The sequence below is a fragment of the Mercenaria mercenaria genome, chromosome 6, assembly GCF_021730395.1.
Source record: "Mercenaria mercenaria strain notata chromosome 6, MADL_Memer_1, whole genome shotgun sequence".
Taxonomy (NCBI): Eukaryota; Metazoa; Mollusca; class Bivalvia; order Venerida; family Veneridae; genus Mercenaria; species Mercenaria mercenaria.
Genome location: NC_069366.1, coordinates 3,613,958 through 3,624,609, shown reverse-complemented (window position 1 = coordinate 3,624,609; position 10,652 = coordinate 3,613,958). Strand labels below are relative to the sequence as shown.

General features: G+C 35.5%; 1 pseudogene; it reads left to right on the top strand.

Annotated features, from left to right (window-relative positions):
• The first annotated feature begins 4,627 nt into the window (after positions 1-4,627).
• On the top strand, positions 4,628-10,393 carry LOC123531320 (uncharacterized; annotated as a pseudogene).
• The last annotated feature ends 259 nt before the right edge of the window (positions 10,394-10,652 follow it).

The following is a 10,652-nucleotide window of genomic DNA, read 5'->3' as shown; positions in this document are numbered from 1 at the left end:
CCTAAAAATACGGCAAAATACATACATACTATAGATCTTTTGCATTACAAACTTTTAGTAACATCTTTAAAACCGATAAAGCGGGACTGCTTTACCTATCATAAAAGTCAATAGAACAAATAATCCAATTCGTCGATTTCCGTACTAAGTGTTGTTGTTGTAGTAACACGGGTGTGGGGGTGGGGGTGGGATGAATCGATAACCAATAGCTTTGGTCGTTATAATTTTATCTGATGCATTTACAGGCGAGCTGTGTACTAAACGATGTACTTGAATTAAGTTTAAATTATTATTAAAGTGAAATGCGGAACAAGTCAGTTATGTATATAATACATTTTTTATTGTCAAATAAAAGTAATAGTAAGTAATATGAATATGGTATCTAACATATTTAAAAAGCGTTACATATTATACATCTAAAACAAACATTTACTTTCAGGACCATACATGTACAAAAAATAAGTATTTGCTCAGCTTAGTCTGTTATTTTTCAACGCACCATTATGACATTAAAGGTGCAAATATAAGGTAAACCATGCCTAGAAGTTTTAAAAAAAAACAGTTGGTATTCTGAAATATACAATAAAAAAGTTTTGATTGCCGACTGCTGCGACCCTAGATATCCAAAAACAGCAGAGACAAGACGTGTCAAAATCGTTATTCCTTAGAGAGACCTGGAGGGTCTTTTTGTCCTACTTTCATGTTTACATGTTTCCGTCAACGGTCGGAAATAAACTTCGGAGATCACGTGACTATAACTCGGTATTCAAAAGCAAAACAAATATGACGGATGCATGAGAACCACCGTCAAAAAACCTAGGACAAGAAAAGCGATTTTAACTGCGTCGGAGAAAAAAAAAGGAGGAAGAGAGAGCGCTCGAGGAAAGAACAAAGAACCAGAGTAGTTTTAGGCAACCAGCATGAGCGGTGGTGTGCATTTAAAAAGGAGAAGGGATTATCAACAGATCGTGCGGTCGCCCAACATCTACTGGACCAGTGCGTGCAGTAAGTAGAATAGATTACCATGAAATATATCAGTGAAAACATAATTAGTTATTGGTTATGTATATTAAGGAGAAAAATCTATAACATGAGTGATTCGTCCATGAAATATTCACAGAAGTGTTTCGCCCAAGAAATAATCGTACACAAATAGACCGTTTTTCGGATACTTTTGAATGCTCTTTATTTGTAAAAGTCAGGGTTTGCTTGATGCAGTTTGAAAAATAATTTGCTAAAAAACTATATAATCAATATAGAACAGAAGAGCAGTGTACTTTATCGGGGCAACAACCCTGTGTGATAGAGAGCATCGATAGGAATTAACATAAATATGTTGCTTTTGTTTTATTACTTGAATTTATAACTGACCCTTTTTTCAGTTACACACCAAGCAAACACCTGCCACTTACTGAACCTGTTGCTGGGACCTCCAGTGAACCTGTTGCTGGGACCTCAAAGTTTTCAACACCGATAACAGCGAAATTGCCAGTTATTGCAGAGAGAACCCCGTCAGTTTCTGAAATATCTGATTTGGATTCAGAAAGGTGTGTGTAATGTTCTAAGGTTTATAATTTTTATGCCCCCGAAGGGAGGCATATAGTTTTTGAACCGTCTGTCCGTCTGTCGGTCTGTCAGTCTGTCGGTCTGTCAGTCTGTCCGCAATTTTCGTGTCCGGTCCATATCTTTGTCATCGATGGATGGATTTTCAAATAACTTGGCATGAATGTGTACCACAGTAAGACGACGTGTCGCGCGCAAGACCCAGGTCCGTAGCTCAAAGGTCAAGGTCACACTTAGACATTAAAGGATAGTGCATTGATGGGCGTGTCCGGTCCATATCTTTGTCATCGATGGATGGATTTTCAAATAACTTGGCATGAATTTGTACCACAGTAAGACGACGTGTAGCGTGCAAGACCCAGGTCCGTAGCTCAAAGGTCAAGGTCACACTTAGACGTTAAAAGATAGTGCATTGATGGGCGTGTCCGGTCCATATCTTTGTCATCCATGGATGGATTTTCAAATAACTTGGCATGAATGTGTACCATAGTAAGACGACGTGTCGCACGCAAGACCCAGGTCCGTAGCTCAAAGGTCAAGGTCACACTTAGACGTTAAAGGTCATTTTTCATGATAGTGCATTGATGGGCGTGTCCGGTCCGTATCTTTGTCATTCATGCATGGATTTTAAAATAACTATGCAGACGCAGCTCCGTAGGTCAAAGGTCCTAAACTATAACATCGGCCATAACTATTCATTCAAAGTGCCATCGGGGGCATGTGTCATCCTATGGAGACAGCTCTTGTTTCAATATGATATTATTACGTGAAATAAAAGAAATTACTTTGTAAGTTCTATCTTTGTTTGGCTTTTATTAATTGTTTGTAGGAAATGGTCGCTGATTTATTTGTAAAATTCTAGTTTGCAAGGTAGAAATTTAGTATTAACTGGAAATGCTAAAGTAAGCTTAGAATTAAAATGAAATAACAATAAAAGTTATTTGTAATTTGTATCGTCTTATATTTTATGATAATTTATGAATATAATAGAATTACTAGTGAAAATTGCATCTACTTTCAGTTTGTTATAAAAGTATATTGCATTGTTCTTTTTTATTTTCAGAGAACAACAAATGTCTGGTATTGAAGAAGTTAGCACTTCAGGTGGTGAAGATAAGAAGAAAAGGTAAAAAGAAAAGGCATAATTAAATACAGTTTTAAATTGTAGGTCAATTGCTTATTTTAAGATGAAAAAAACTACATACAATTAACAAATCATGCTGTAAGTTCCAGTCTTGGAGAGAATTACATGTTGCAAATAAAATATAGGTTTCATTCAAGAAAAAAAATTGAAAGTCATTATTAGTAAAAGAAGGGAATAATGTACTTGACATTCACATGTTTTTTAATTGTTTGGTAATGCTCTTTTTCTGCTTCAGTAAGAGCACTGCAAAGAATTTGGATTGACTAAATGCATCTTATATTTCAAAAGATTTGACAAGTGTTCTCGGTGCTTACGAAAGATCCACTTTTCAGATTTTATTTACTTCCATTGTTACATGTACTTATTTTAGACCATCACCAGTTCCCTTGGTCACAGCAACGTGCAGAAAAGTGAGCAGGAAACAGTTCACAGATTCTTTCCTTGACCCTTTTAAATAAGTACAGTGGATATTTATATATATAACTAGTGTAATTGAAAATAACATCTTTTTCCCTTTAGCTTGTCCATTGAACTGTTCGATGATGTAGATAGTGGTGAGGATGAGGACAATGCAAATGATGAAGATTATGAGTCAAGCTTCTGCTTTACAGCTGTGTTGTAGGTTACATTTATTACTATTTTGTATCTTGCTATTGGTTTGTCCTTCCACCCTCCAACACTGTTTCTGTCTGTCTGGCTATCTTCTACCCCTTTGATCTGCTCCAGCGTTTTGCAGATTCTCCTGTACCTTTATTTTATATAGTAGTAAACATACCCATTCTTATTGCCAATTTTTTTACAAAATGACAAAGTGACACTAGAAGAAGATTCATGTGGATTTTTGAGATCGGTTCTCACAGGTCGAGGTCACATGGATTCCCCTCCCCATTTTTGAGTATTGTAATTTCACTGTCTATTACAGTAGATACAGAAAAAATTCAAACACCAACTGTAGAAAAGAATCATTTTCAAGCTAGCTTCTGTATTATGGTTGTCTTGTAAATAAATAATTGTTTTATTCTAGTAATACATATGATAACAGATCCACAAAGCATGAGGCCAAGCTTCTGTGAGGTAAGGTGTGAATACCCCCCCCCCCCCACCCCGATACAAAGTATATGTTGGGCTAAATTGGCTGTCAGGCAGACTATTTGTCAAAAATTATGGAGGCATAATTGGTTCAATAACCAACCAAAGATTTACCAACAGTCCGTTTTCTTCTTTTATCTGCAGGTCAGAAGATGTTGTTCAACAAGCAGAAGATGTTGCATTTGAGGAAGTGGAATTTAACATGGAGTCTGATGTTGAGGGCAGTGATGATGAAGACACAGACGTATCTGAGATAGAGGAAGGGTTAGTGACCATCACAACAGAAGAAGGCTGTGAAGTAGCCACAAAGTCAATCAAGTGTTTGGTTTTCTTACTACAACTCCTGGCCCTTGCATCATATGGAAATTTTCCTTGTCGTCAGTGCAAAGAACCAGTTGAAATGGAACATAGTTTTATTGGTTCTGCCATTTACATTAAATAGGTATGATTTTATCTTTTTCTTGATTTCTATTATTATGTGACTGTATAATCTGAAGGATCAACGTCAAGTTGACTAGGCTAGGTAACTAAGAATTTGAGAACAAAACAATTTCAGAGATCCTTTACAAATTGAAACTTCAAGGCTTTGAGCAAAAGACAACATGTCACAAGGCATTTGATCCCCACTTCAGATGATACTTCTTGGGAAGTTGTTTCTGTAAACAAGTCAGTACTTCTGTTACAGTATGAATGACTAGTTTATTAGTTGTCAGATATTGAAACTGTGTTAACAGATATAAAATAGGAAGCCATAACTATAAATCCTTCCTGTTGAAAACCATTTTAGATATACAGTTACAAGGGTCATTCTGCCTTAAAGTTTTCTGAGCCAGTCTTAGCAGAAAAGTAATATTTTGCATATAAGAAAATTTGCTAGTTTAGAGCCACATGAGAAGTTTATTCTTGCATACCAGACAGGGATCTCCGATATTTTTATCAGTGCTGGAATAATCCATCTTACACCCTGGGGTGTAAGATGACTTTCGTGCTGTAAATGACGTATTATGAACTACATATATGTAGCAATTTACATTTATTTCATAAAAACGGAATAAAAATCCGATACTTTACAGTTCCTCTTGTTTATTTATAGTATATTTCTCGATTCAAAAAACATTATTTTATCAAAAAATCATAACATTACGCTGCAACTGATAAAAAACAGGAACTAAATATTGCTATTTGTCTTTGAAACGTCATGACGTCTTTCCTGTTTATGGATGTTGGTTACCCGCGCTTTGTTTAAATATGCTGCTAGAAGAAAAAGTTATAAAAAGAAAGCCGTTTGATTGATTTTATTTCTATTTTCATATCTTTAATATGGTATGCAAGAAAAAGATTCTGTCGCCGGTTGTAGGTGCAGATGGGAATACCCGGCTCTCGGGTAACTGTTTACGCGGTTACTTGGCTGGAGTCTCGTAACTGCCTAAACAGTTACCCTCGAGGCCGGAAATTCCCATCTGCACCTACAACCGGTGAATGAATCTTATAGTCACTTTCATTAATTGCAGCAAATGGCTCATGTGGCAAATTAGAGACTGACTTAGTCTGACTATGTACATTTACAGAATGAAAATCAGTATAGTTTTTGTTGATCTGATAATTGAAACTTTGCAGTGACAAAGAAAATCAAATTAGCTATCATTTCTTATTTTGTTGTGTATAGATCTGCAGTCAGAAACATCTGGTACATCAGTGGTGTTCACAGCCTCTGTTGAATAGGAAGATACGCAGTGGTGATTTTCTGATTTGTTCCACTAGTTTGACATCAGGAAACAACTTCAGTAAGTTCCTGTTGTGGACCAATCAACTGAACCTAAAGTTTCCATCGCCTGGTTGTTTTCACAGCATACAGAGAACATATATTTTGCCAACTGTTGAGGATGCATGGAATGAAAATCAGGCAGAAGTCATCGCAGAACTTCGAGTTAGAGAGGTTGTGTTGATGGGTATGTTTTGGAAATTATGTTGATAAATATAGAAATGGATTACTGTGATCTTTCAAAAATGATGATTTATAATAAAATAAATCTGCTGATAAAAAGATAGGGTCGTGTGCTTCAGAGAGCTGCAAATTTCAGGATGGAAATAAGTAAAGTTGCCTGATGTACCATAGATACATGTGATTCCTTTCATTGGTTGAATGATTTGTCATTTATGTATCTGTATGGTAGATCCAAGTTCTATTCTGCATTTTCAAATGATGTTCATCTTGACTTTCGTTAATTTTACATGCATATCTACCTAAGCATTTTGTGTATTTTGTTTAAAACAAATATTAGAAATATCTGAAATAAAAACATACATTTTAGAAACCTTCATATCGATAAAGCTTTGATGTAATTTATGTGACAGTTTCCTAACTTTTTATCTCATATCAGGTGATTTGAGAGATGTAAGTCCTAAACTTATTGTAATGTTTGTTTGTTATCTTTTTATTAGGTGATGGAAGGAATGACAGCCCTGGCCATTCAGCTCAATACTGTTCCTACACTTTAATGGAATACAACACTAAAAAGATAGTTACCTTACAGACCATTGATAAAAGGCAGACAGAAAGAAAGTCGGTAAATATGGAAAAGAGAGGTTTTATACAGGCCTTTAAGAAGTGAAAGATAATGGTTTGGCAGTGAAGGAGGTTGTCACAGATGCTCACACTGGAATCTCCTCGGTGATGCGTAAGTTTGTGTTAAACTGTAATGTGTATGTATTTTTTCTTATTCCTGAATGAGAGACATTATTTCCTTTTCTTCATGCAAATAAAGTTTTGTTTGGTTTTTGTCCCAAGATAAGTTCTGTCCAACAGCAGATTAGGTGGAGAAACAGTACCGATAGATATAGATTTGAACATTATTCATAGGCAGTAACATAGGTTATTACAAGCATTATCACATGCTTCTTCTAATGAAAGAATTTGAAACCTATATAGCTAGTCAATTCATAGATAGGCAAAGTACTTGACTCTGTAAACAACTAGTCCACTAAGGCCCTAAAAATGGATATATGTCATCCTGCCAAAATGACTGTTTTTAGACTGATTTTTAGTTCAGGTAAGCGTCTTTTTAGTTACCAGTGTTCTTATATGTATACAAAACTGTTACTTTCCTATTGTTTCAGAAACACAGTATCCAGATATGAAACATTCATATGATATATGGCATGTCGCAAAGAATCTGGGAAAGAAAATTGTGAAGGTTTGTCTTGTATATGTCTGTGATATCTAATGCATCACTTAAAGTCTCAATGTCTCTGGTCCAAGTGTAAGATACTGCTCTATAATTAGAAGTATTTATGCAAATTACACTGGAATGTTCTTGTTTTTGGTAATTTTAAGACCTCTGTAAATATAGGTCATCAGTGCAGAATTCTGTTTGTTAATGCATAAACTGGAATTGTGTATAATTATTCAGGTCCCTGTGACCTTGACCTTTTCATCAGAATCATTGCTTATTCTAGTACTGATTATCCATCTTTCTTATAACCTTATCTCATGATACAATCCTGTTTTCCAGGATTCTCAGAAGTAGCAGAATGCAATACTGATTCAGTGGTCTCGGGACATAATTAATCATTTCTGGTTTTCATGTCAGAAGGCAGAAAAATATTCAGAGTTTGTAGTAAGTTCACTTTCCTTTTTAAGAAATTAACTCTCTGAACCAATAAAGATGCTAACGTTTTCAGTAATGATAATACACTATCACTTTCATCAGACTATCCAGGTCCAAATGAAAATATTGGTAGAAGATCGGTGTTTATCAGTGAGACATCATAATATAAGGAGTATAAAAAAATAGATTTTATACATGATCATTATGCTCATATAGTTACCAGTACAGGTTATTTTTGTTTATCAAATACAATATGGTATATGTTCTGTGCATGTTAGTTACACCATTTGATGATATAAGCATATAAGTTGTAATCTCACATTTAAACGAGGGAAACAGTGGAATTATGTGATACATGCATATAATGTACTTCGAAGAGTGATTTGTGTGTAAGGTTGTCAAGCAAAAACATTCATTATGTCCAACAGGGGATATGGAGAAGTGTGTTACACCACATCACCAATCAGCACGGGTGGATAACACCACATGGAGGAGGTCTACACCACTGCCTCCACGAACCACTGGATGAAACTGACAGGAATAAGCCATGGCTAGACCCTTCAAAACATAGCACTGTACTGAAAGACCTGACCGACATTGTACTTGATCAGAGACTCCTGAAGAAAGTGGGATATTTTCTTAATTTCCGGTAATTTGTCCATATTACCACTTTATACTGTACCATTATAAAGGTGTTTATTGCCTTCCTGCACATATATTTCACTATAACAATACCACCTGATAAAAGTATTTATAGGCTTTATTGGAGGCACACATGAATATTTGTATGGAAACGGTCAAGGTCACACTTAGGTGTCAAAGGTCATATAAGATCTCTAGGCAAAAACTTTCACCTGTATTGAGCATTATTTTTATTGGGAAAAAGTATTTACCTTGATGAAGCAGAGTATTGCAAAATGTCTCTATTTCAAAGTCAAGGTAACACTTGGGGTCAAAGGTCACGTCAGATCTTGTTGGAAATGTAACTTGGACACTGTATGGAGCTAACTTTTATTTGGCAGAAATGTTTCAGTTATTGAGGCGGTTATATTGATGTTGGGCCTGGTAGCAAAATATCACGGTTACACATGGGGAGTGTGGGGGGGGGGGGGGGGGGGGGGGGGGGGGGCGGGGTTCAAAGGCCAGATAGCTTTATCTTCCTCCCTGTATCTTGTTAACGACTTGAAGGATTTTTATAAAATAAGCTTAGATATAAAGGCTATATACAAGTTCAGTCTGGGTGACATTGATTACATTCAGTGATTGCCGGAGGTGCAAAATGAGAAGATATATTCATATATTCACAGCAGAGCTATAAATGAAGTGTTTTTTTTTCCAGAAGCACGGCAGAGCTGAAAGGTTTCCATCAGCGTATTATCATGTATTGTGCTAAAAGGTTTGCCTACACTCCTCCAGTGTATAGAGCCAGAAATCTCTTGGCAGCCCTTGACCATAACCACAACGCAAACAGGGGTGTTCAGAAAAATAAAGATGGAACAATAAGGTAAGTTATAATAAACATTCAGGGAGATTGGTTGCTTATATTTGCATACTGGAAAGGACTCTCAAGTAAATTACTTTTTTTAAGTATTTTACACACATTTTGGAAGAATAGGGTGTGTTGTTTGCACTCTTTTCGGGCATATGGCTGGGAGGACAGATGTGTCCACAAATAGCTTGAGCATTTTTCACAAATCTGAACCAAACTTATCAAGAATGTATCTCTATATATTCTAGGTCAAGTTTGAAAACCAGGTAGTTCTGACAACTTGTGCAGAGATATAACCCTTGAATTGGTCAAAATAGACAGTTTCTGTTCAAAAAGCTTGATAATCTCTTATTTGATGTCAGCTATTGTTATATTGCAGAAATGAAAATCCTATGAAATCTAGGTCAAGTTTGATAACCAGCCTGTTTGGACCAGTATCTTTACAGTTGTGACTCTTACTTGTAATAAGATCAAGGTCAATGGTACTAAAGTTTGCACTTTGAAATAATTGCATTTGAAGAACATAGTTTTCATGACATTTACACATCAAAAGTTGTGTCTACTTTATTTGGAAATTTCTTACCCAATAGCATTTAGACTATTTTGACCTTTATAACATTCAGTCTGGTAATCTTTATCCAGTGCATTTTGATACTTGTTTACTTGTTATTTCTTAGAATTTTATAATATTAGGTAGTGCTTTGAAAGTTTTATTGGATGTACTGCTAAAGATTCATGTTTATCATTTTATTAGATACCACAGGACGTACAACAAGAAGTCTGGGCGATGAACGGTTTATCCCTGTCGTGAACAGAAAAACTTTGACTATGTCCAAGACATACATATTAAAGCTTTATGGAAACGTCTCAACGACAAGATGGGGATGTATCGACGTGTAACATTAGACCCGTCAGATGCACGTGTCATTTGTAGGACGTCGGCTCCTGTGGAACCGCTGCCTACACGTGAACTTGCGCAGTTGCACCAGTCCAGATACAAGTAGATTAAAAGCACTTCAGATGGACATCAGATTGTTTTGGCCAACATTCTTTCACTAGAACCTTATTTTTAACTGAATCCACTACAGTATTAACTTTGTAGAAAAGAAGCAAGTTGTTATTACATGACCACTTTTGTAGTGAGTAGGTCATTGTCATACTAAGAGAATAGAACATGAGAATAAGACATGATGCTCCAAATGAACATTAAAATTTCAATTTTTAAAAACAGATTGCAATTGACAAGCCAGTATTGATAACTTTAGTTAATTATGAGGAAATGTTTACATCTACATCCCTTCCATTTTATATCAAATTTCAACTGCATGACCAATACTTTCTTGCAGCTAAAATAAGAATGTACTGTTAGTGACTTTTTTATAATCGTGAAAAGAAAGGAAAAGAAAAAAACATAAAGTGTTTTGTTTTATTTTTCACTAAAAGAAAATTAGCAGTCTGCTAGGAAGTATCTTAGGAAACATAATTGCTGATGTCAGTAAAAAAAAAAATAACTACTTAACATTGAATCTGGGATAATATAACACATAGCAATTTTTTTTGAAAAATTCAAAAAGCCAGTTTCAGCTGAAAACATATTCAAGCATTTCACCCATCAGGAAGCTGCTAAACGATCCTGTGAGAAGATCAGTAACTGTTATGTGCTGGTATTTCATTACCAAGTAAAAAGTAATAAAAACTTTGTTTCTGTACTGAATCCTGTAAAAAGGCGCAATGGCCATTGATATGTTGTCTGATACGA